Below are 22,791 nucleotides of genomic sequence, written 5' to 3'. Positions count from 1 at the left end.
TATAAGTTATTAGGGTCAGAGAAGGCCCATTGATTTCAGTAGGACTGATTTGCCTCACCATGCCTTTTTCAGGTGGGACAAGATGACATTTGGCCATAGCACAGAGACCAACAGAGTATTGGTGCATAACTACAAAAGGTATTTCCTATAATTTAAAAAGCTACATTTTAAGAGATTTAACAGTATGTTTAACATTCTGCTTTTGTTCCTGAACTACCTTTTCAATTAATGTGCCCTTTCTAATACTTGAGGTATTAGAATACAAAGAATAATTAGATATTTCAACACAGAACGTGGTTTTAAGTGGTTTGGATCTTGCTAGGGTAGCATAGTGTTTAAAGCAAATGAACCCAGGCATTTTTAATTCTCATCAACTCCCTGCTTTGGGATCATTCCCCTAAGAGATGTAACTTCACCTCTTTGTGGCTCTACTTCTCTGTAATACCTATGTCACAGGGGTGAAGTCAGACATAACATCTGCAAACAGTCTGAGATACTCAAATAAATAGGCTATACAAAAGTAAGTAGGATATAAAAGTAAAAAAATTGCTGGAGGCATGAGAAAGCAGACTTCAGACACTATGACAGATATATGGCCTTGAACAACAATACTGACATTTGAGTATGTCAGAATCCAGTAACCTCCATTCGCGCTCCCCCCCCCCAATAGCATTACATCATCTTCACTAAAACGGTATACTTTACAGAAGTCCCAAACATTTTCAGATTAAAGTTTGAATCATTAAAGCACCCAGTCAGATCTGCACAGCAATATAATCCTTCATCACTATCAGTTTATGCAATTTACATCAAACTTTGCTCCTTGTTTTTTAATGGAACTATATTATTCAAGAAATATTCTTGTTAGTATATTAAATGTGTAGAAAAGATTTTGAAGTGAATATAATTGCAGGTGCATTAAATTACAAGACTTCTCTAAATTCTCATTATGCAATGTGTGCAGCTGGAGAATATTATGAAGTTCATTTGTTACATGGTGTGGTAGGTGTAAGCATGTCTAAGATTACCTTGCATTTTGAATTAATATATAGTGTCTGCAAATTTCTCAGAACTGCTAGTGATATCTTTCAAGGCACTATAGCAACAATTATTTTAGTAATCTCCTGAAATAATTAGAGGTTTGGGAAACAAAATATAAGGTAAGTTTTACAGCATAAAAGAAGTTGCATAGGGCTTTCCTACAGAGGAACTCAAAAGATGATTTTGTCACTGGACTTATAACCCTTATTTCAAATTCTTTCAGCCTTTTCCAAGAGATATATTTACAATGTAATATGGGGGGGGGGCGGCGGCAGCACTTGGGAGGATTCACTCTCTAAAAATTAGAGTGGCAAAGAAAAGTGGCAAATTACTAGTGGATGAAAGGAAAGGTTTATATAAAATGTTTTTCTTTGCAATCAACCTATTATGCACAGTCAGAATTCTTAAAAAGAATTTCAAGAAACTCTGTATGACATGTTTAACTTTTGTATAAACCACACAAAGATCATTATTTATTAGTTGTCCCACAAAAGCTATTTGTCAGAAAAGTTATTGCATTGTATTTGGGTGCAGTACAAACAAGACTCCTCTTGCCACCCCATTTTTCAAGTTACTTAATTATTTTCCTGGACTTCTGCAGTTTTCCTTTGGCATGCTAGCTGCAAGACAACACACTTACACATGACAAAATATGGTGCTATAAAATATAGCACAAAAAAGGTGTTTTGTAATATGCAGTAGAGACTTCTGGAGTGAACTGCATTTTAGGAGTTTTAGAAGTTTTTATACCCATTATGTTTCTCAGGAACTTTTGTCTATTACTAGAAAGAGTGGCTAAGTGCTGGGTGAGTTTCCACACAGTCTCAGTCCTCTGAGCAAAGAACTGCACAGTGGTTTGTATCAGGCAAGGCTTTAAAAAAATCCACTTGCCAATAGAGAAGTGATCAGCTGAATGCAATCAACTTCTACAGAATATTAGTTTTCATTTTCTTAAAAAGTTGATTTCCTAAATCTTATGGTTGCAAAATAGGATTCCAAAACTGAATAGACATGAACTCATCTAGCGTTGTTTATTGAAGTCCGTGGACAAAACTGCACTGCCTCTGTGGCTTCCCATACCTTTACAATGTGGCAGGAGAGTAAAGACTGTCCAAAATCTTGTTTTCATTGTTGCTAATGAGGTGGCTACCTGCAGCTATGAAATTGACATGTTCAATTTCACTCTATGGCTACCTGGGAAAGCTAAGAGCTGTAACAAAGATAGGCGCTAAAGCTATTTCCTGAGGACGCCAACCCAAAAATCAGAGGCTGCAGAGGGGCATATTATCAGAAACATGCATTATTTCTAGCCTCACAACAGCCAGGAGGCTCTGGCATAGTAGGGGAAAGAAAAACAATGCTCCTCCCTCTGATGGGGTATTGGGGGGCTCCACATTGATCAAACTCCCACAGCATTCAGCTAGTAAAAGATGGAACCACTGAGCAAGATCCAGGAACAGAACATGCTCCCTTCCCCAGTAGCTAATGGTGTTGCTGGGCATTACTCAACAGTGGAGTACCTCATCTTAGTTTATCCTCTAGGTTTTTGGCAATTTTCTCAAGACTAATATATGAGGTTAAGACAAAGAAAGGAGGGTGGCAGTCAGAGTGGAGGCAGCAGGTAAAGGGTGCGAGGCTGTGGTGGTGGGAAACATTAAAATAGGTGTTGCATGAAGGTGGTTTGGAAAGAGGTTGATTACCAGTTATTTTATAGCACTCATAAGTGTGGTAGGTGCTTCACAGAAAATGTCCAAAGAGCTTTTCAATATAAAATGAGCTTACAAGTTATCCACAAAGATCTGGGCTGGAGGGAGGAAAGGAAAATTGATAGACTGATTTTGGCAGACTGGAATAGATTTAAAAAATAGAGAGAGAACGCAGAGAACAACATAACAGATACATAAGAATGCAAAAGGAAAGGAAAGACACTGAAAACAAAGGTATACCCCACAATCAGTGGAAAAAAAGGCAGAAAGGGAAATGAGGTATAACAAAAGCAAGTGATGCAGTAGGTTACCTTTTTTAAGTTAAATAGACAGTTAATTGCAGCATATAGTCAATTAAAACATTATATTGAATGAATGAACATATACAATCTAAATATAAAATAGTTGGGCTTTGGTGGATACATGGTGAAACAGATTTTGTTTTTGTTTTTTTAAGAACTCCTGGCTGGACTTGGCCCTTAGGATAGAAAAACTTACCCAGTGTTTACAAGCCCCAGTAACGTACAAAGTGAACATCAGGGACTAGGCAGCTTTGAGAAAGTGAGTTTTCACTTATTAACTAACAGTAAAATTTCTTACAGTAGCTCTCTAGAGCTAGAACAGTCAACACCTAACATAAAACCAATGACTGTTTCACAAAAGTATCAGAAATTTTCCATAATAAGAACTTGTGGTTTCCTGCAAGAGGAAGAATGCCTAGTCTTCTAGAATGGAACCAATTTGTTCATGGAAAGTTTTTTTGGGGTTGCATAAAGCAACTAATTTCTGTAATACCAAGACAATGTGACTTTAGTTCAGGAAAGACTGGTATGGTTAAGAGTTCCTATGCAAAGATTGAGACAAAAGGGATACATTTGCTTAACAAATGTGGCATTTCTATGAGTTATAGTGACACTATCAGCTTTTGTACTCAGTAAGTTCAATATTCTCAGAGCAACTTAATCATTGCCAGGGTTGTTGTGGTTAAGTTTTTGTTAAATCTCATAAATATTTTTGAAGTTGTTTGGTTTTTTTACTTTTGTGTTTGAAAAGGTCTTTTGGACAGGCTCAGAAGCAACAGCACACTGTCTTTCAGTTTCAGATTTTCTGTTACTGGTAGATGCATTCTTTCAGAGCCGGGGGAAGAGCCTGCACAACATAAGGTGTTTATGAGTAGATTGCCTATAAGAAATAGACTGCAGGGCATGTAAAAATAACTGATCAATTACTCTTGCCCCAGTTGCCCCATGGAAAAGGCACTGGGTCCCTAAACCAGGGATTGTGGATTCATGTCTCACCCTGGAATGCTTGTTTCCCCACTCCCCACCAGCACATTCCCTTTTCTTTTTAAGGATGTAAGAGGACTTTGCCTTCTGAGATTTGCATAGTGCCTAGTACATTTTGGGCATTATTGTAATAACAAAATTATACCTTAGCTGAGCTACAGTGACCTTTCCAAGACCTGAGGTGTTAAGAATTCAAATCACATTCAATACCCTGCAGCAATAAAAGTTAAATAAAGCATAACTGACTAACGTAACAAGTCTCAAAAAGTTATTTTTGCTTGTTTAGACTGGTTCCACGTCATTTATTTAACGCAGAATTTTGATTAATAGCTCTTTCCCAGAATATTTTATTCAAAGTCATTTCACCCCAAACCTAGAAAAAAGTTATTTCAATTTGAATTCTGTACAAGATACCTGGACTCCCTACAATGATTTCTATATGCAGATTTATTATATGTAATACTCTAGTGTTTTACCTAGAATATTAGATTAGAATACCTTCTTTTCCAACCCATCCAAAGACAAAAGCCCACAAGAGCAATGCGAAAAAGGCATTTTACATGCCACATATAGCGTCATGCATGGACCAGATATTATGCTGCTCAATAGTATGTAAAAGTAACTCTGTACCAGTCGTCTGCATTCTAGAACTGCTGTTCTCAACTGGGGGTCCATGGCCTCCCAAGCAAGTTTTAGGGGGTCCACCAAAATAAACCAGAGAGCATATAAAAATAAAAGCTGTTTCACCTCAAGCTATTTGGGCACACTGGTTTAAAAAAAAAAAAAAAAAAAAAGGCAGAGAGTATGTTAATTTTCCTGCATGATATGCTGAAACCTATTAGCTTCATCAGGGCAAGCATTAGAGGATAGCAAGCAGGGCAACTGTCTGGGGCCCCTCTATGGGGTGGGGCCCTAGGCGGCAGGGCTTGGGCTTCAGCCTCAGGCATATTAATATTTGAACACAATATTCTTTTTATTTTTGCACCTATATTTTCCTTTTCTTTTTTATGTGTGTGTTTAACTGTATGCTATCAATTTAATACAGCTTTTAATCAACTGGATATGCAAAAAAAAGAGTTGTGGCACAAGTGGGCCGTGGAGTTTTTATAGCATGTTGGGGGAGTCTCAAAGAAAAAGACTGAGAACCTGTTCTAGAAGGTAACATGTAGCCACAGGGTTAAGAATGCTTATTTCTGGGTTTCCTCTAGGACAGATCACAAAGACTTATTCTTGCTGGTAGTGAGTTCGTGCCAGCAGTCATTACTTCAAGGAAATTAGGAATTGTGTTTTGGAAAGAAAAACAGTCCTAACTGTTGACTCTGTACAATAGGTCAAGGAGTTTAAAATTTAAAGATGAATACATGAAAAGCTATATACAGAAAACTGTAAGCCTTTGTTAAAGACATGATTGTAAATATGTTAATTTATGTTCTCATATGCTCAGAGGCCCCAGTCAGGATCAGAACCACATGGTGTTTGTTAACTCTGTACCTATCTAACTTGAGGCAACAAGTCAGTGACAGATGACAGGAGAGAGGAAAAAGGCAACAGTCACAAGTTTACACAATGAATGTGCAAGTAACAATATGCACTATTAGATAGTTCAAACCATTTTTTACTTTAGTTTCTTTCTATTGCTATTTTTAATTTTTAAACACCACACACCAAGACGTATAGAAAGGCTTTAAGTTACAGAAGGCTATGGAACATTGGGGGAGGTGTGGGGGGGGGAGGACGAAGACAAAAGGGAAGATGCAAACAGAAAGCATGGTGACAGAACATGCAGACACCTCAAGAAATCTATGAACTATAGTTGGAGAAGTCAAAGACTAAAGTGCTGAATTCGAGATGTCTCTGAGGTCAGGCAACTGAAAAAGATCCTCTCTGCCCTGCTTTTCCAATGCTGGTCTCCTTGTCTCCAGATGAGTTGGAGGCTTTAAAGCTTTGCTCCATAAAGCCCTCTCTGCTGCCAGCCTTACAGAGGGGAAGAGATATTGTATGGTAGAAAGCCACTAGCCTTTAAAAGGGTATTTATTGAAACTGACTAAAGAAAATTGTACTTCATTCCCATAGGAAAAAAGGTTTACTCTAAAATTAATCAGTTAACAGGGAGGCAAAATTGTGCCAACTTAAGGAGAATTGGTTTAAAATCCTCTATCTACATTTACAAACATGCCTCTTTCCTCCTCTCTCCTCACCATTGCCGCTCCCCTGCTGCCACTCAAACACATCTTGATTTCCACCATGAAAAGCTTTTAATGGCTTATGTCTTCAACTAATGGCCTCCTTCCCTGACTTTCCTGGTACTAGCCGCATCCCCTTCCAATCCAAAATTCCTCTGAAAAAGGCTCTTTCTGATTACTCAGCTACATTCAGCCCCACTTAAAATCCCTTAGTTGGCTCCCTATTGCCCCCTAAGTTCACGTTCCTTTGAAGTCCTCCATAACCGAGTGCTTTTTTACCTCTCAATTGATCTCCTCTCCCCCTGCTCAGCCCAAGCCATTCTCTAGACTGCTTCCTTTGTTCCTTACCCCCCGCCCCCTTCCCACATCCGCAAACACCTACCTTGGTTTTTTCTTTTAGTAGCCCTTTATGCCTGGAAACCCTTTCCTGATCAGATTTGCCTTAATTCCACTTTCCTTTTAATCCCTTCCTAATACTCAATTCAGGGAGATTTATAAATTAGTCATTTAAAAAAAAAAAAAAAAAGTCTCAAAATGCATCCATTGATCTTACTAAAGATGGGAGATTACAATCTTTTCACCCACCTTCCCCTACCCTCACCTATTCTTGACTTAACTTAGGTTGTCAACTCTTCAGGGCAGGAACTCAACGTCTATTTGTTTTCATAAAGAGCTATGCATATCTATACAGCTATCAGAGTTAGCAAAGGGGTTAGTTTCTTAACCATTTTTTCCAAATTAGTTAATTGTACATTTTAAGCTAATCATTTAGGACTCTGTATGCTCAAATTAGTGTAATTGTGTTCCAAACATGGTAATAGTTTCAACATGCAGATCAAGATTTCTGCTATAGCATTCAAGACCAAAAAAATCTGAATATTAGTCCTCTGATGTTATTCCTTCCAGAACAATTCTCCACATTGCAAAAAGCAAGTGTTTATCCAGAAACAGTTAATGTTCCATTTTAAAGACCCCTGGCAATCTGAGGGACATGTATTTCAGCTATTTGGAAATGCATAAAAACCAGATTTTTCTATTTAATGTAGCATATTTAAAGTTTGATTTTTTCAATTTGCTTCTTCAGAGGAATCCACCACCAAAGAAAGCCTCCTATTAATGTAAGCTGAGTAGTACTGTTGTTGCTTAACATAGACATTAAAACAAGAATTGGCTAGAGTCAATCAGAACTGGTAATGGACACAGGAACCAAAACAATTTATTTGAAAGCTTCCTCTCAGAGTAACAAGATCCACAGCTCTGTGACAATGGGTACTTCAACCTGCTTGCCGCTTTGGAGAAGAATCAGACATCTCAGTCACTGGTAGAAAGGGGAATGTCTCACTTCCTGAAGTTCCATTCAATTGAGACACATTCCATAGCCAGGATACTTCAAAAACTATTTTCCCCAAGGGGACATCTACACTGCTCCCGGGGCTCAGGCAGCTAAAAGGCTGTTTAATGGTGGCATAGACATTTGGGATCAGGCTGGAGCCCAGGCTCTAAGACCCTGTGGAGTGGGAGGGTCCCACAGCTCGGGCAGCCGGAGCCCAAATGTGCACACAACAATTAAACAGCCCCTTAGCCTGAGCCCAAGCCAGCTGGCACGGGCCAGCTGTGGGTGTCTAATTGCAGTATCGACATCCCATAATTACAGATTGTTAAATATACTTCGAAGTAAATGCACAATTTTTTCCTAGTGCAGGACATAGGAAAGTCCTCTTAATGAAACAAACCCAGATCTTTGGATGTCAATTTCTACCCCTATTCTGGATAATCTACTTGTCTCTAGGGTGGGCTGGACCTTGTTATTTGAAGAAAAAAATTGTTCAGGTATGCACAGACAAATTCTCCTATTTTTCATTGTGCTGAAGTTCACAGATCTGTTACAATGGGATTTTTGCAGCAGCCTCTCCCGAGTGGAAAACAAGATCCTCCTTTCATTTTGGATAGCCATATTTAAGTAGCTTATATAACGTCCCTCTTCCCCAGCTGTAAAGAATGGAGAAGACTTCTGCGAAAAAAAGCATTGGCTAGAGAGGCAATAATTAATATGTAGGATTTGGTGAATTTACATATTGGTGTCTACATTAGTAGATCTCAATACAGGAGACAAGCCTTCTTTACCCTGAAATTATTAGTGCTCCCAAGCATCGAAGTCTAGTTTTTAACATAAGGAAGAACATTAATTTATTTTGGGAATGAATGCTATGACAATTGCGAGAATTACCATTTGTCTCAATTGAAAGTACAATACAGGTCTCATCTGAGAAAGTTCCCCTTCCCCAAAAAATCAAAACTCATCTGAATGGAGATGGTAACCATCATTTTAATGGACAGGAAATATAAATGACACCTCCTGCAGGAAGGTCAATCTGGAGAGTGCTGCAAGAAGCAAGCAGAATGAGGTTCCAAGGTTGGGCTCTTTGACCTGGTGCAGCTGGAATAGGTTGTTATCCCAATGAAGCATTTAGTGCTGGGATTAGTACAAAACTGTCTTTTCTTAAATATTGTCAATAACGTTATGCAAAAGAGACTTGACCTTTCCTTGCACACTCACATATCCACATCAAGACCTTCTTGGGAGGAACTCAAGGCTATGCTTCACTTGTTTCACATGGTAGTTACACTATGGGCTTTGCACCAGCCAGTAAAATATGTTCCATTTGTTGACTTCTCTTTAGGAGGTCTATAAGAATGATGATCACTTCACCCAAACTTGTCTGGTTCTGAATGGAGTACTGGTTTTGCTACAGCAAAACACCTGAGAGACAGAGACGTTGGAAAGTTTAATCGGGCTTGTGAGCCACAGCCTCTTCAGCCAGAAAGGCATAAACAGTATAATTGCTACTCTCTCCTTCTTAGCTTTTTTCTGATCCTAGAGAACAATGGAAAAGGTTTGAAAACATGTGGCTGAGACATAGCTCAGCTTTGCAAGAAGGTCTCTCTCCACATGGAGGCCACAGGGCAGTTGTTGCTGTTTCTAAAAATGAAGGCCCCGGCCCACCAGACTGACTTACAATGAGTGAGGATATGTTTAAGTGCAGGTTCCTCTCTGTTGACTCCAGCTTCTCCAGTGGTAGTCTTGGAGTTCATCTCTCCCTTGATGGGCAGCACACACAGACATAGGAAACTTTGGTTTGCCCAGGTAAACATGTTCTTTCTAGTTTATTTATGCAACCCTGACTGGGGCCTTTAGGTGTTACTGTAACAAATAAATAACTATATAGTGACAATTCCAGATATGTCTTGTTAAAATAGAAAGAAGAAAACATACAGTTTTGGACAAAGAAACATCATTGGCCTGGATGTCACAAATAAAGACCATGGATGCCTGACAGCAGCCACCTTCAGTCCTTTACTATGCAGCACCTGACAGCTTGTTATAGTTCCCTATATGAAACAGTTCATGGTATTACACAACACCCTGTTCTGAGATGTATTTAAAACAATAATGAGCTAAGAGCAAGTTAAAGCACATGGCCCCCTGCTACCAAGGCTGCGCCAATATGCAGCAAAGTTTTGAACTGAATGACTTGCCACAAGGATTGATTCGGTCAGCTTTTAAAACACAAGATATACATGACAGGCTCACCTAAGCCACAAGCCGCAGCCCTACCATCAAATGAGCCACCAGGAAATTTTGACAGAGCTACACGTTATTCCTAACCACCTGACCCCAACAGCATCACCAGTGAAACAAAAATATTTGGCTAAACCCTCTGACTTATTTGGTCTTTCGTTCTGTTTAAGGTAGTAGAAGGCTGCCAGTTAGAGTAGGCACCCTTCAGTGAAGTGGGGAAGAAAGAAAAAGAGATTAATAATATGACTTCAAGTAGCACCTCCTCAAACCAGAGGTTTTTTTAATTAGTTTTCTACAAAGGCCACTAAAACATACAGCAAACACAATTATTGTTAATATATATATTTTTAGTTAAAACAACAATGAACCTTTATTTTATACCTAGAACCAATCACCTAAGATGGGTTTTATATACAAACCATTCACTCTAGCATATTGTAGATACATTGTCTTCTGTCTAAGACCGTGGTTTATTCACAATAAAAATTTTAAACACAAATACAGAATCTCTTTAGTAACCAACCCATTAGGAATAACAGAGCTGGTTACAATGTCTACTATTAAACAAAAAGTCAAAAAAAAATTCTTCTCTAGTACTTAATGCAAATGCAACACATGTAGCTACAGTTGCCTGTTTCAGGCAGTTGGCAAGCTCAGAGATGGAAAAGTTGCGGAACAGCTGGGGAATGCAAGACACTTTTGAACAGGCTATGTGATCCAAAATAATGGTACATGTTTATACACAACACATTGGCAGTAACAGCCAAAGGCAGGTCTGGCGCATGCACTACAGCTGCTCCTTTCTTCATAGACAAAGCACAGCAAGTGGATACAAATGGAGTTCACACTCACAAAAATATGACTTTCATTCTAAAAGCAGCAGCTTGATTACCAAAATAGACAGCCTATTTTCCATTTGGACAAAGAGGTACAAGATCCTAAATCACAAGTAACCCTCAAAAACAGATAGTCCCTTTGTGTTATTAAAAATGTTCTGAACTGAAGTTTGCTTTCCACCTGTGGTTGCCAAAACAATTTTGTTCAGTTCTATAGTATTGTGTAAGTTGCCATCTCTATTACACAAAGTTTCCTTCTTACCACTGTAAGGTAGTGGGAAGGAAGAAAAGAAAACCAAGTACATAAACTTTCTGTCTAAGATAGATCCTGCCTGCATAAAAGTTAGCTAGTTTACAAAGAAATCTATTACTTTGGAAGATTATTTTTTTGAGAAGAGAGGCCATCTCATGTGATCTATTTTTGTGAAAATATACAAGCTTGCTTCCTAAAATAGCAAGACAATACCCCCCCTTCAATTTGTGTATAAGACATGAGGATGTCATCATGCAATCACTGTTTGCTGAAGACTCCTTGCAATGTTATGTCCTAATGTAATGCAAGTATAACAAGTTCCAAATATTGTACTTCAGTAAGGATTTGCAGTAGAGTTGTGTCTCCCCAGGCCAAGTGATCTTACTTCCAATCATTAAATCTTATTAAGATTGGTCTATAGTACAAAGTTAGGTCAGCTTAACTATATTGCTCAGGGCTGTGAAAAATTTCACGCCCTGTGTGATGTTATTAAATAGACCTAAACCCTGGCTTAGACACTGCTAGGTCAAAAAAAGAATTATTCTGTCGACCTAGCTATAGCCTCTCGGAGAGGGGGACTTACTACAGTGAAAGAAAAATCCCTGTCTACACCTAAAATGCCGCAGCAGCACAGCTGCACTGCCGCAGCAGCACTTCAGTGAAGACACTAACATAATGCTTTACACGAAGACTAAATGTGCTTGCTTAGAAAGAGCTGTGTGGTAACTTGTAACTGCTAGCAAGACACTGTTCATAGCCCCCAAAGTAAAAGCAAAGCACAGGTTCTGGCTGTTAGGCAGTCTGACTTGCTGAGGATATCACAGCACAAGGCAGGAAGCTGTGCAGCTGTAAAACCCCTGGCCAGAAGGGAGAAAGATGCACCTCAAAAGAAGTGACAAGTGGAAACCCTAAAACCATAAGTGTATGCCCTCAAAGAAGCCTGGGGGGTGGGGGGGAAGAGTCTGGTACAATTAACCCTTAAACTGTGATACCATCTCATCCTTGACCCGTAAATGTTTTCTGTGAGTTAAGAACAACCCATGTACTACCAAAATATTTTCTTAACATTAATTTTTATGTCCCATCATGTAATAACAGCATCACAACAGCTATGTGGAGGGAGTAGCAAAAGTTAAGATTAACACAAAAGGAAAAGTCAATTTATTTACCTGGTTCAGAAGCAAGGATATTTTGAGCCACTAGTTGTAAACCAGGCTAGAGGTGGGATGCAAGCCTCCCTTCCCCGCCTCCACTAATTAAATAACAAAGACTACTGTATGTCTAAGTGCATCTGAGAATTAAATTCCACATCTTCTACAACCCAGTCTCAAGCTGCTAATATCAACTCGCCTGCTGATACTAGCCTACGAATAAGGCCAAGTTTGTCATGTTCCAAACACATTTTACCATAGTTAGTAAATTCAGTACAATTCCATGGGGATTTACTGAACATTTAATATAAATTAGATTAAAATCCAAGTGTTAAAGAAACAAAAAGTACTTTAATTTCTATTAGAACAGAACATATTTGAAACCCAGAGTGAAAAGAAACACCAAAAATAAAAAAAGACATCCACATTGGCTTCAATAGAATCCACAGAACCAAATAATGCAAGATGCAAATTGCAACTTCCTTGTATAATTTTGTACAAGGTATAAACTATGATGAATCAACAAATTCCATCTATTGATTACCGGATGCTAAGTAATGTTCACCCAGGACTAATGTCATATATATACACAGGGGAACTGCATTTCCCATCTCCCTGCCTTTTCTAAAATAATCACTATTTACAATGCAAAAATGTTTAATATCTCCCCAAAATCTTAGCTACTCCTGATATTTAAAACAGAAGTGTATTTGCATGTCATTCTTTGGTTATGAACAAAATCTATTTATCCTATGACCTCATTTTCATGTTTCTAGGACCTCCAACTGAAGTAAACGGTCATTTCGTCTTCATATGAAGTATCTCCTATAATGATTATTTAACACATGACCTCAAATTCAACCATTTCCCTGCATTATTAGAACAGTTGCTAGCTACAGTGAAAACCAAACTCTCTGAAGAGCTTACAATAAAAGTCCCAGTAAAGTTAAAGTTAACTGCATGTAAATAAGATTATTTCTACATTTCTAGGCCTTCCCACACTAAAATTGACCATACCAAGACCAAAGAGGTCACCCATCATATTTGTAAGAGGCCAAGAATCCATCCCTGATATGCTCCAAATGGTTTATACCTACACCAAATACCCTTTGGAACAGATTTGCTTTCAGCAAGACATACTACCTGTTCAGTCTGAATCATTTCAGCGCCAGCATGAACTACATTAAAATTGGTTGAGAAAGTTCTCCCACAGTGAACCAGTGGTCTTCTGATATTTCCCAGTTCCAGTTGCTTCTGGGAGCTATGCCAGGAATTGTGGAATAGGTACCCAGAGAGGACATTATCTATTAAATATTTTAGAAGTGTGCTAGTGCTCACATGGTGCAAAACTGTAATACTTCAGAATCTGAATCAGCATAGTTACCATTCACAAAGAAATCATTTGAGTGTAAACTAGTGCAGTCTCGCCACTTCAGTTAAGAATGGTTAAGTTTTCTAGTGAAATTACAGTCCTAATTCTTACTCTGAAACCTGTCCTCATGGGAGCAAAGCATGCTAGATACAAACTAGCTCAACCTAGCATGAAATGATGCTCACATCTAGACAGGACTGCTATCCATAACTATATTGCTGAAAACATGCCCAGGATTATCCCTCTGAAACTTCCGAATAGTTTGTGAACACTGCAGCCATTTTAGTCTATACTACAAAGGTTAACACTACTGTCAAGGCTAGATTAAACCACAGGCACTGTAGGCACATACCTAGGATCTCTGCTCTTACAATTACATCAGAATCTGACCTCTCTTTTAAAAAGTGTAAGTTTCTAACCTTCAGGATTGCAAAGAAAAGCTTGAAACCATGTCCTGAGTTGACTGACGCAGTGATCATCAGAGACTCATGAAACTGCAGAGCTGGAAGGGACCTTGAGAAGTCATCAAGTCCAGGCCCCTGCACTGTGGAAGGACCAAGTAAACCTAGACCATCTTTGACAGGTACTGGTTCAACTTGTTTTTAAAAGATTCCAATGATGGGGACTCCATGACCTCCCTTGGAAGCCCATTTCAGAGCTTAACTACGCTTATAGTTAGATAGTTTTTTGTAATCTCTAACCTAAATCTCCCTTGCTGCAGATTAAACTCATTACTTCTTGTCACTACCTCCAGGGGACATAGAGAACTATTGATCACCATCCTCTGTATAACAGCCCTTAACATATTGGAAGATTATTATCAGGTCGCCTCCACAATCTTCTTTTCTCAAGACTAAATATGCCCAGTTTTTTCAACTTTTCCTCATAGGTCAGGTTTTCTAAACCTTTTATCATTTGTGTTGCTCTCCTCTGGACTCTTTCAAATTTGTCCACATCCTTCCTAACCGGTGTGCCCAGAATTGGACACAGTACTCCAGCTGGGGTCTCACCAGTGCCAAGTAGACCAGGACAATTACCATCTGTGTCTTAGACACAACACTCCTGTTAATATACCCTAAACTCACATTAGCTTTTTTTGCAGCCACATCACACTGATGACTCATATTCAGTTTGTGGTCCACTATAATCCATAGATCCTTTCAGCAGTACTACCGCCAAGACAGTTATTCCCCATTTTGTAGCTGTGCCTTTGATTTTTCCTTCCTAAGTAAAGTACTTCACACTTGTCGTTATTGAATTTCATCTTGCTGAATTCAGACCAGCCCTCCAATTTATCACTGTCATTTTGAATTTTAAACCTGTCCTCCAAAGTGCTTGCAACCCCTCCTAGCTTAAATTTTAATAAGCATGCTCTCTATTCCATTATCCAAGTCATTTATGTAAACATTGACTAATACTGGACACAGCACTGACCCCTGTGGGGGACCCCAGTAAATACTCCCTCCCAATTTGACAGCAAACCATTGATAACTACTCTTTGAGTATGGCCTTTCAATCAGTTATACATCCATCTTATAGTAAATTGTTTGTGAGACTCTACAGACAGCCTGAAACAATAGCTCTGACAGGAGTGAACTACCCCATGCATCTCAATGGGGTGTTACCTATGCCTGGAAGCAGCCAATAGTATCCTAGCAGGACTAAGTAATAGAAGAGTGCAGCAGGCCCAAGCTGCCTCTCCTCAACCAGCAGATGTCCCAGCAGCCAAAGTAACAGGGGATCCCTCCTGCTGCCAATCCTGCCTCTTGGGATGGAGAAGGCAACCCTTGCTGCCCTTCCTAGATGGAGTGAGGACCATATGCCACTGCTCCTGTCTCTCTGGAAGGCAAGTGGGGATTCCTATCACCGCTGCTCCTAAGCACAGGAGCAGGGATGCAGAAAATGGGTAGGGCTGGGTTTTGGAGCCATAATGGGGTCCCCTATGTGGTTGTATACCTCAGGCCTTGAATAATATCCCATCATAGTTGAAATATGGTTCAGTCTTACTACTGTAAACAGCACGAACCAAGCTATGGATCTACTTGGAACAGCTGGTCAAAAGTTTTCCATTATATTTTCAATTAGCTTTTATTTTCTAATTTGTATGAGACTTCAAAATATTGAAATATGTTTTACAGCACCTAACAAAAAATAATTTTAAAACAAAAAGCCTGCCATTTGTACTGAACTAGACTGTACTTCTGAGTGGCGATAGTGAGACACTGTTCTCATATTTCATTTTGAGTATATGTGAACTACCCCTCCAAGAACTAGCGTTAACCAATATAAAAGCACTGCCCTTTAGTACCTGGGACATTAGCATGGACTATTTAGCTCAGATGACACTAACAGCTGTTGAAGCCCAAGCACAACATCAAGAATAAACTGATAATGTCTCAACTCTTGTTTGCTTTCCAACCTCTCTGCCTTATTGCCTCATGCCAAGCTCTAAACCCATATGTAATCAGTCTGTTGCAAGATCTCTTAAAGCTCTCATGAGAATCATAAGCCACAACCGCATGCCCAAACTAAGGCGCATTGTTAAGCAGAGCAGTTCCAAAGCAGCCTTTAAAACAGCCAGCTGTAGTACTGTTCCCCCACCAGGCAGGCAATATCCTGCAAATACATTACAGAGTTTATAAACATTAACATGTACTTTTCAATTTGTTTTTCCTATCCACCTAAGTGTATTTGTTTCCCCTTCTACTCATACTTCTGACTGCAAAGAGAGTCAGCGACAATAGGAAAGGGCAGGCCAAAATCCCACTGCAGACCTCCTACATGAGGTGACAGCTAATCAACCATATAATTTGGTTTCGGGCTGTGGGCCAAATCAAGAGTTTATGCAGAACAGTAACCAGATATTGTGCTGATTCTTTCCTCTACTTCACTCTTCCAACTACACCAGAATCAGAAGCTCTCTCTCACACATACAATCCTCTGATAACTTCTTCCAGTAAAGAGAGAAATGACACTTCCTTCCGATTTTTAAACTTCATTCCTTACTCGCCTGTGCAATAATGAGCGAGTTCAATAATGGAAGAGCACCCTCTGCTGCACTAGGGACACCACTGCTACCAGCTCCTGTGAGGATGTCAAGATACAGGAAGGTTCCATTTTAGTGAAAGTTGTCCTTGTCTTAGTAATACAGTTTGATAGTGTCTGCACTAAACATTTGCTCTAGTCACTGTACAGAAGAGGAATTGTATGGATAACTGTTTTATCCTAGCCCTACTTCTCTATGGATAACACAGGCAGATACGTCAACACTTTGACCTACTATTAAGATAAGCAATTTACAACAAAAAGTTATGCCACTACTTTCAGACAAATGTAAGCAAAATACAAGTCAACAGTCCTGTGAGATTTCTCCTGAACAAAAGAGAACTGAGGGTTTGTTTGTTTGTTTGTTTGTTTGTTTTTGTTTTTTAATAAAAAGACTAACTTAAGATAAGTTTTTGAGAAAAAAGCTTTCATGAAACCTAAATCCAACAGAAGTTTTTCCTCAATTTTTAAACAAAAACATTGCCTTGAAGTATTTACAGTTTAAATATTGCAAATTTAACATCTTGAAAGCAAAACTCATTATACACAATGGTGAAACTGCCCTTTGAGTCATTGCTCAAGTGGAAAGTAAGGCAAAATGTAAGCAGCCGGTATAAATAGTGATAAGTAAACAAGATGTTAGAACTTAGATGAAAAAGATGCTGTCCATTTAAAATCATGTGATATCTGTTTACAGCAGGGCTTTAAGACGGCAGTGTCTGTTTAACAAAGTTGTCACTCCGTTACTAGGGGGGTTCTTCTAAAGTGTCCATTACCTTATTCAGTATTGTCAGCAGTCCTCGTTGTGAGGTGGGGAGAAGTCAAGCTCCCTCTGGGCTCCACAAGAGAGACTTAATAACACTGGTTTGCACAACTACACAGTCCCACCGCGCTTGTCTAATTACGCGCTAGGTGTTGACCGGACTAAAACAATTCAGAGTCTGTCCGTTTGGGGAACAAGGAGGGGTGAGGCCGGGTATTTGGAGAAGAAAAAGTGTCACCCCCGAGTCTCACCTGGCGCGCACCCCCCAAAGATTGCCTAGGGCAAACTTTCACCTGGGCAAACAGCCCCTAAGTAGGCGAGCCGTGCACGCACCACACACACACACACGCGCGCGCGCTTCACCCCAGCCCAGCTCTCCAGGCAAATGCGGCAGGCTACAGCCGACAGTGGGGCCCCCTTGTCCCCAGTGCCGCCCGCTCAGGACACCGGCCGCGCGTGGGTCGCCGCTCGGCGCCCGCAGGAGGCACCGGCTGGGCACGAACGATCCCGCCCCCTCTTACCTTGCTGCGGCCCGGCGGGTGTCTCCAGAGCAGGCCCCGCAGCACAGCCACCTGCTCCGTCCCACTGCACCGCCACGAGGAACGCAGCGTTACCAACAAAGGAGAAACTTCCCCGGCCCGAGCGAGCGAGGCAGGCAGGCGGCTCCTCTCCTCTCCTCTCCTCTCCCCTCCCAGCCCAGCCCAGCCCAGCCCCCGGCCGGCGGGGGGGGCGTGCGCACGGCCAAGGCAGGCACGTAGCGCGGCGCAGCAGCCCGGCTCCGAGTGACCCGGCGGCAGAGGGGCTGGGACACCGCGCAGCCGGCCGGCCGGCCGCACACCTTCCCCAGCAGCGCCCCCCCCCCCCCTGCACAGGCAGCCGCAGCCCTGCAAAGCCGGCAGGGGCAGAGCGGCGTGACCTCGGCCCCCCGCCTGCACCAGGAGCAGAGTCTGCCCGGCGGCGGGGGCCCTGGCGCTCACACCCCGGAAAGAGCCGTGCCCGCGGGGTGAGTCCCTGGCTCCGGCGGGCGGGGTTGTTTCCTTGCCCCGCCCCGCCGGATCAGGCCCGGGAGCGTGGCCCGGGGAGGCGGCCCCAGCCGGGGAGGAGGTGCCCTGGCCCGCCCTGCCCGGAGCGGAGCTGCGGGAGTCAGTTACCCTGTTGCGCCCCGGCGCTAACTACTTAGCAAGCCCGGTAGCAGCTGCCCCGCCACCGGCCTGCAGGGGCCCGGCCCGCTGAGTTGCTGCTCCGCCTCTCCCCGAGCGAGCGCACCCCTTCCCCGCTGCTGCCCCCAGGTCTCTCACCCCGGCACCGGCAGCTTCCGCGCTGCTCTCTCGCAGATACTTCTTAAAGGGGCCGCGGCGCCGCCGGAGGGCGGGGGGCTGATCACAGGAGTGCCACGAGCGCCCCGGGGCCGGGCCGGGAGGCAGGGGATGACTGCAGCTGTGTGGTGGGGTCAAGGGGCGACTGGGGAGCTGGACCTGTGTGGTGGGGGCAGGGAGCGACTGGGGAGCTGGAGCTGCGGGGTGGGGCAGAGGGCGACTGGGGTTGTGTGGTGGGGATAGTGGGTGGCTAGAAATCTGTTGTGGGGGCAGTGGGCTGGAGCTGTGTGGTGTGGCAGAGGGTGACTGGGAGGCTGGGAGCTGTGTGGTGGAGGGCGGGGATGACAGCAAGGTGTGTGTATATCCAGGGGAGCTAGAGCTGTATCCTGAGAGGCAGGGGGGTTGGGACTGGAGCTGTAGGTGTAACTTAACAGAGAGCTAGGCAGGGACCTGGAGCTGTAACCTAAGGGGAGTGGGCTGTAGCTGTATCCTCCTGGGAAGGGAGGTAGGTGTGGGCTGTAACTGCATCCTGGGGGCAGTCAATTAAATCCTTGTGCAAAGATGTAAAATCAGTCATTGGGGCAAGAATGAAAATGCTTTAGACCTGGTCTACACTAGAGAGTTTTGTCGATAAAAGGTGACTTTTGTCAACAAAACAATCCTGATGTACACACTGCAATGATCTTTTTGTCGACAAAACTGCCCTGTTTTGTCGACAAAATAAAACCACCTTGATAAGAGGCGTAGAGCTTTTTGGGACAATGTTTTAACCGCAGAGCAGTAGTGGAGACACTGCTGTATGTTTTTGTCACAGTAAATGGCCTCCAGAAATGTCCCACAATGCCAATCCTGACCACTCTGGACATCCGTTTGCACTCTGCTGCTCTTCAGTCACCCGCCTCTCGCCCCAGAAACTCGCGGGAAGTTTTGAAATTGTTATTCCACTTCGTGCTTGGTTGGCATGAAGAGCTTGCATCTCATCTTCCCAGCTGACTCTGGTGGCTCCATACAGCAACCACTCTCCCGCTTGGAGCACACCGGAACTGCTGGACCTGATCAGCAATTGGGGAAGGGGGGTCTGCTGTGCAGTCCCAGCTCCTCTCTAGCCGAAGGAACTTTTATATCTATGGCCAGATTTCTCATGCCGTGGTGGAGAAGGGCTATGAGCGGAACACGCCACAGTGCCAAGCTTAAATCAAGGAGCAGCGGCAGAGCTACCACAAGGCCAGGAAGGCAAACCGTCACTCTGGTACGGAGCCAATGAGCTGCCGCTTCTACAAAGATCTGGAATCCATCCTTAGTGGCAACCCTACATCCACCCCCAAGACGCCCGTAGACACTTCTGTAGCCCCGGGGCCACCAGATACTAGACTGAACCATGACGAAGAGGTCATCGATGAGGAAGTGGAGCTGGAGGATGACCTGGAGCCGGGGAATAGTTCGGTTGCTGAGGTTGGGAGTCAGGAGCTGTTCTCAACCCCAGAAGGCTACAGCCAGCCCCAGCCCTTCAGCTCAGGCACTCAGGATGCAGGAGAGGGGAGCTCTGCTATGTGTTTGGAAGCTAATGCTGCTTGTGTACTGGAGGCATGGAGGCTTGGCTAAAACATACAGGTAGTTGAAAGGCTAGAAATGCACAGGAGTGGCTGTGTTTGCATGTGCTTTCCTGTTCCCTTGCACATCTAGGCAGTACGGCTGAGAAGCACATTAATGCACGCTGAAATTTTGCAGGTATCCAGTGTGACCTCTAGGAAACTTTGTTGGAGGTACTCCCCAGTTGACTGCCTCAGATTCCTGGGCAGAGCAGCTGTGTTTCTGCCCCCGTTGTAGGTCACTTTCCCACGCCAATTGGCAATCACTTGAGCAGGGAGCAAAGCAGCGCACAGTCATGCAGCATGGGAACCCAGTTTGAAGTTGCTGGTGTGGAGGAAATGCATCCTTGCTGACTCTAAGGAGTGAGATATCTGCTTCTATGGCCCCTGCCTGTGGAGAATGGTGGCACAATTTGAAATTTGTTTTCCCTATGTACCTGCATTTATACCCCCAAGTGAGCACCCACCCAGAACTTTAGACCTGCTTGGATGGTCTGCCTCCCCACCACCCCCACAACTCACCATTCTCAGGCTGATCAAGGAGCTGTACTCTGCGCAGGGGGACAGTGAGAATGAGGTGTGTTTCACAGTGATTCATGTGTACTGTTAGAGAACTCACAATAATCGTTTTGTACATTGTTTCTTCTTCTTACACTGATGTGACCTTCATAGCCAAGGCCCCTATGCCGGTGGACCACGTAAAGCTGATAAGGAAGCGACCCCAGAGAAGCAAGAAGGAGATGTTCCAGGAACTCCTCCTGTCCTCTGAGGCGTCCCAAAGAGAGAAAAGGGCATGGAGACAATCAATGTCAGAATCTCAGAAGATGGACAGACAGAAATGGAATGAAAACCAGGAGAGAATTTTAGCTGGCTATGAGTGTATGATCAAGGCCATGGAGGATCAGACAGAGCTTCTAATGACAATAGTGTTGTTGCAGACACAGTTCATGCAAGCTGCCCCCCCCGCACCCTTCAGCCGCAACAGAACTTCTTTCCCTGTGCTCCACCAACTCACCCTACACATTCTTACCAAAGTCATGGGCCATCTTGCTTACCCCTTCATTCCACCCCTTCAGATAGCTATGAGAATGACAGCAGGATTTACACGCAGCTGTCGTAGCTGGCACTGCAACCCATTACTTTCTGTCCTCTAGGATTTGTTTGTGTTGTGTGATGTTTTGTGTTTAATAATAAAAGTAAGCTCTCAAAACAAGAAGCACTCTTTATTTATCTGTTGAACATGATATGTGTACCTACCATTGACACACATGTACAGCTGTATAGAATGTCACAGTGCAGTCTCAAAAAACACCTGATGGGTTCTCATTGTCAAAATGGGCCCTCAATGCCCTCCTTATATGTATGGCTCCCCGTTGTGCCCCTCTAATACCCCTGGCATCTGGTTGCTCATATTCAGATGCAAGGCAATCCAACTCTGTGGTCCACCTAGAGGCAAACTTCTCGCCCTTAGCTTCACATAAATTATGGAGCACACAGCAAGCGGCTATAATCATAGGAATATTGTCCTCATTTAAGTCCAGCCTGCCATAAAGTCATCTCCAGCATGCCTTTAACTTGCCAAATACACATTCAACAGTCATTCAGCACCTGCTCCGCCTGTTATTGAAACGATCCTTGCTGCTGTCCAGGTTTCTTGTGTAAGGCTTCATGAGCCATGGCATTAGTGGGTAGGCTGGGTCTCTCAGGATCACTATCGGCATCTCAACATCCCCTATTGTAATCTCGTCTAGAAAAAAAGTCCCTGCTTGTGGCATCCGGTACAGGCCAGTGTTCCTGGAGATACGAGTATCATGCACCTTTCCTGATCAACTCGCATTGATATCTGTGAAATGCCCACGTTGATCCACAAGCGCCTGCAATACCATAGAGAAGTACCCCTTTCTATTGATATACTCCGTCACAAGATGGTCCAGTGCCAAAATTGGGATATGTGTGCCATCTATTGCCCTGCCGCACAGTTAGGGAATCCCATTGGTGCGAATCCATCCACTATTTCATGCACATTGTCCAGAGTCACAATCCTTTGCAGCAGAATGCAATTAATGCACATTTGTGATAACACAGCTCCAACGGTGGACTTGCTGACTCCAAACTGATTAGTGACTGACCGGTAGCAGTCTGGAGTTGCCAGCTTCCACACAGCGATTGCTATGTGCTTGTTCACCGAGAGGGCAGCTCTCATTCTGGTGTCCTTGCACCACAGGGCAGGGGCCAGCTCCGCAGAGAATTCCATGAAGGTGGCTTTGCGCATTCAAAAGTTCTGTAGCCACTGCTCATCATCCCAGACCTGCAGAACAATGCGATCCTATCACTCAGTGCTTGTCTCACACGCCCAGAAGCGGCGGTTCACCGTTTTCAGATGCTCCGTAAATGACAACAGTATATTGCAGTGCTGTTTGTCTGCACGTCACTCAGGAGGCTAGGCTCCTCGGATTCCTGTTCCAATTTGGAGCTCATGATGTACTGCGTGACCAGCCATGATGTGTTCAGAACACTGAAAGCAGCAGTGGAGAGAAGTGTGGGATCCATCTTTTTAGATAGAGATGGCGGGCATGCAGTAAACGGGGGAGGAGGCGGAGGGTGGGGAGGAGCTATTGAAAAAATGGCACAAGTCTCTGCCAGCAACGCAATGAATGACAGCACAGAAAC

General features: G+C 43.0%; 1 protein-coding gene across 3 annotated transcripts in view; it reads right to left on the bottom strand.

Moving 5' to 3' along the window:
- Window positions 1-18,468, bottom strand: part of SVIL (supervillin) — a 213,450-nt gene extending 194,982 nt beyond the window's left edge. For 2 of the 3 annotated variants that reach the window (XM_067542572.1, XM_067542584.1), the window contains exon 1: window positions 17,738-17,892. The gene's annotated coding sequence lies outside the window, so the exon portion shown is untranslated. Of the gene's footprint in view, window positions 1-17,737; window positions 17,893-18,367 lie in introns of those variants that run through there. The other variant, XM_067542573.1, reaches the window with a different exon arrangement.
- Window positions 18,469-22,791: the final 4,323 nt, after the last annotated feature.

Source organism: Emydura macquarii, unplaced genomic scaffold (assembly GCF_026122565.2).
Source record: "Emydura macquarii macquarii isolate MOO-44397 ecotype Brisbane River unplaced genomic scaffold, CSIRO-AGI_Emac_v2 contig_719, whole genome shotgun sequence".
NCBI lineage: Eukaryota > Metazoa > Chordata > Testudines > Chelidae > Emydura > Emydura macquarii.
The sequence above is the reverse complement of the archived record's forward strand: the minus strand, read 5'-3'. Positions and strand labels throughout refer to the sequence as shown.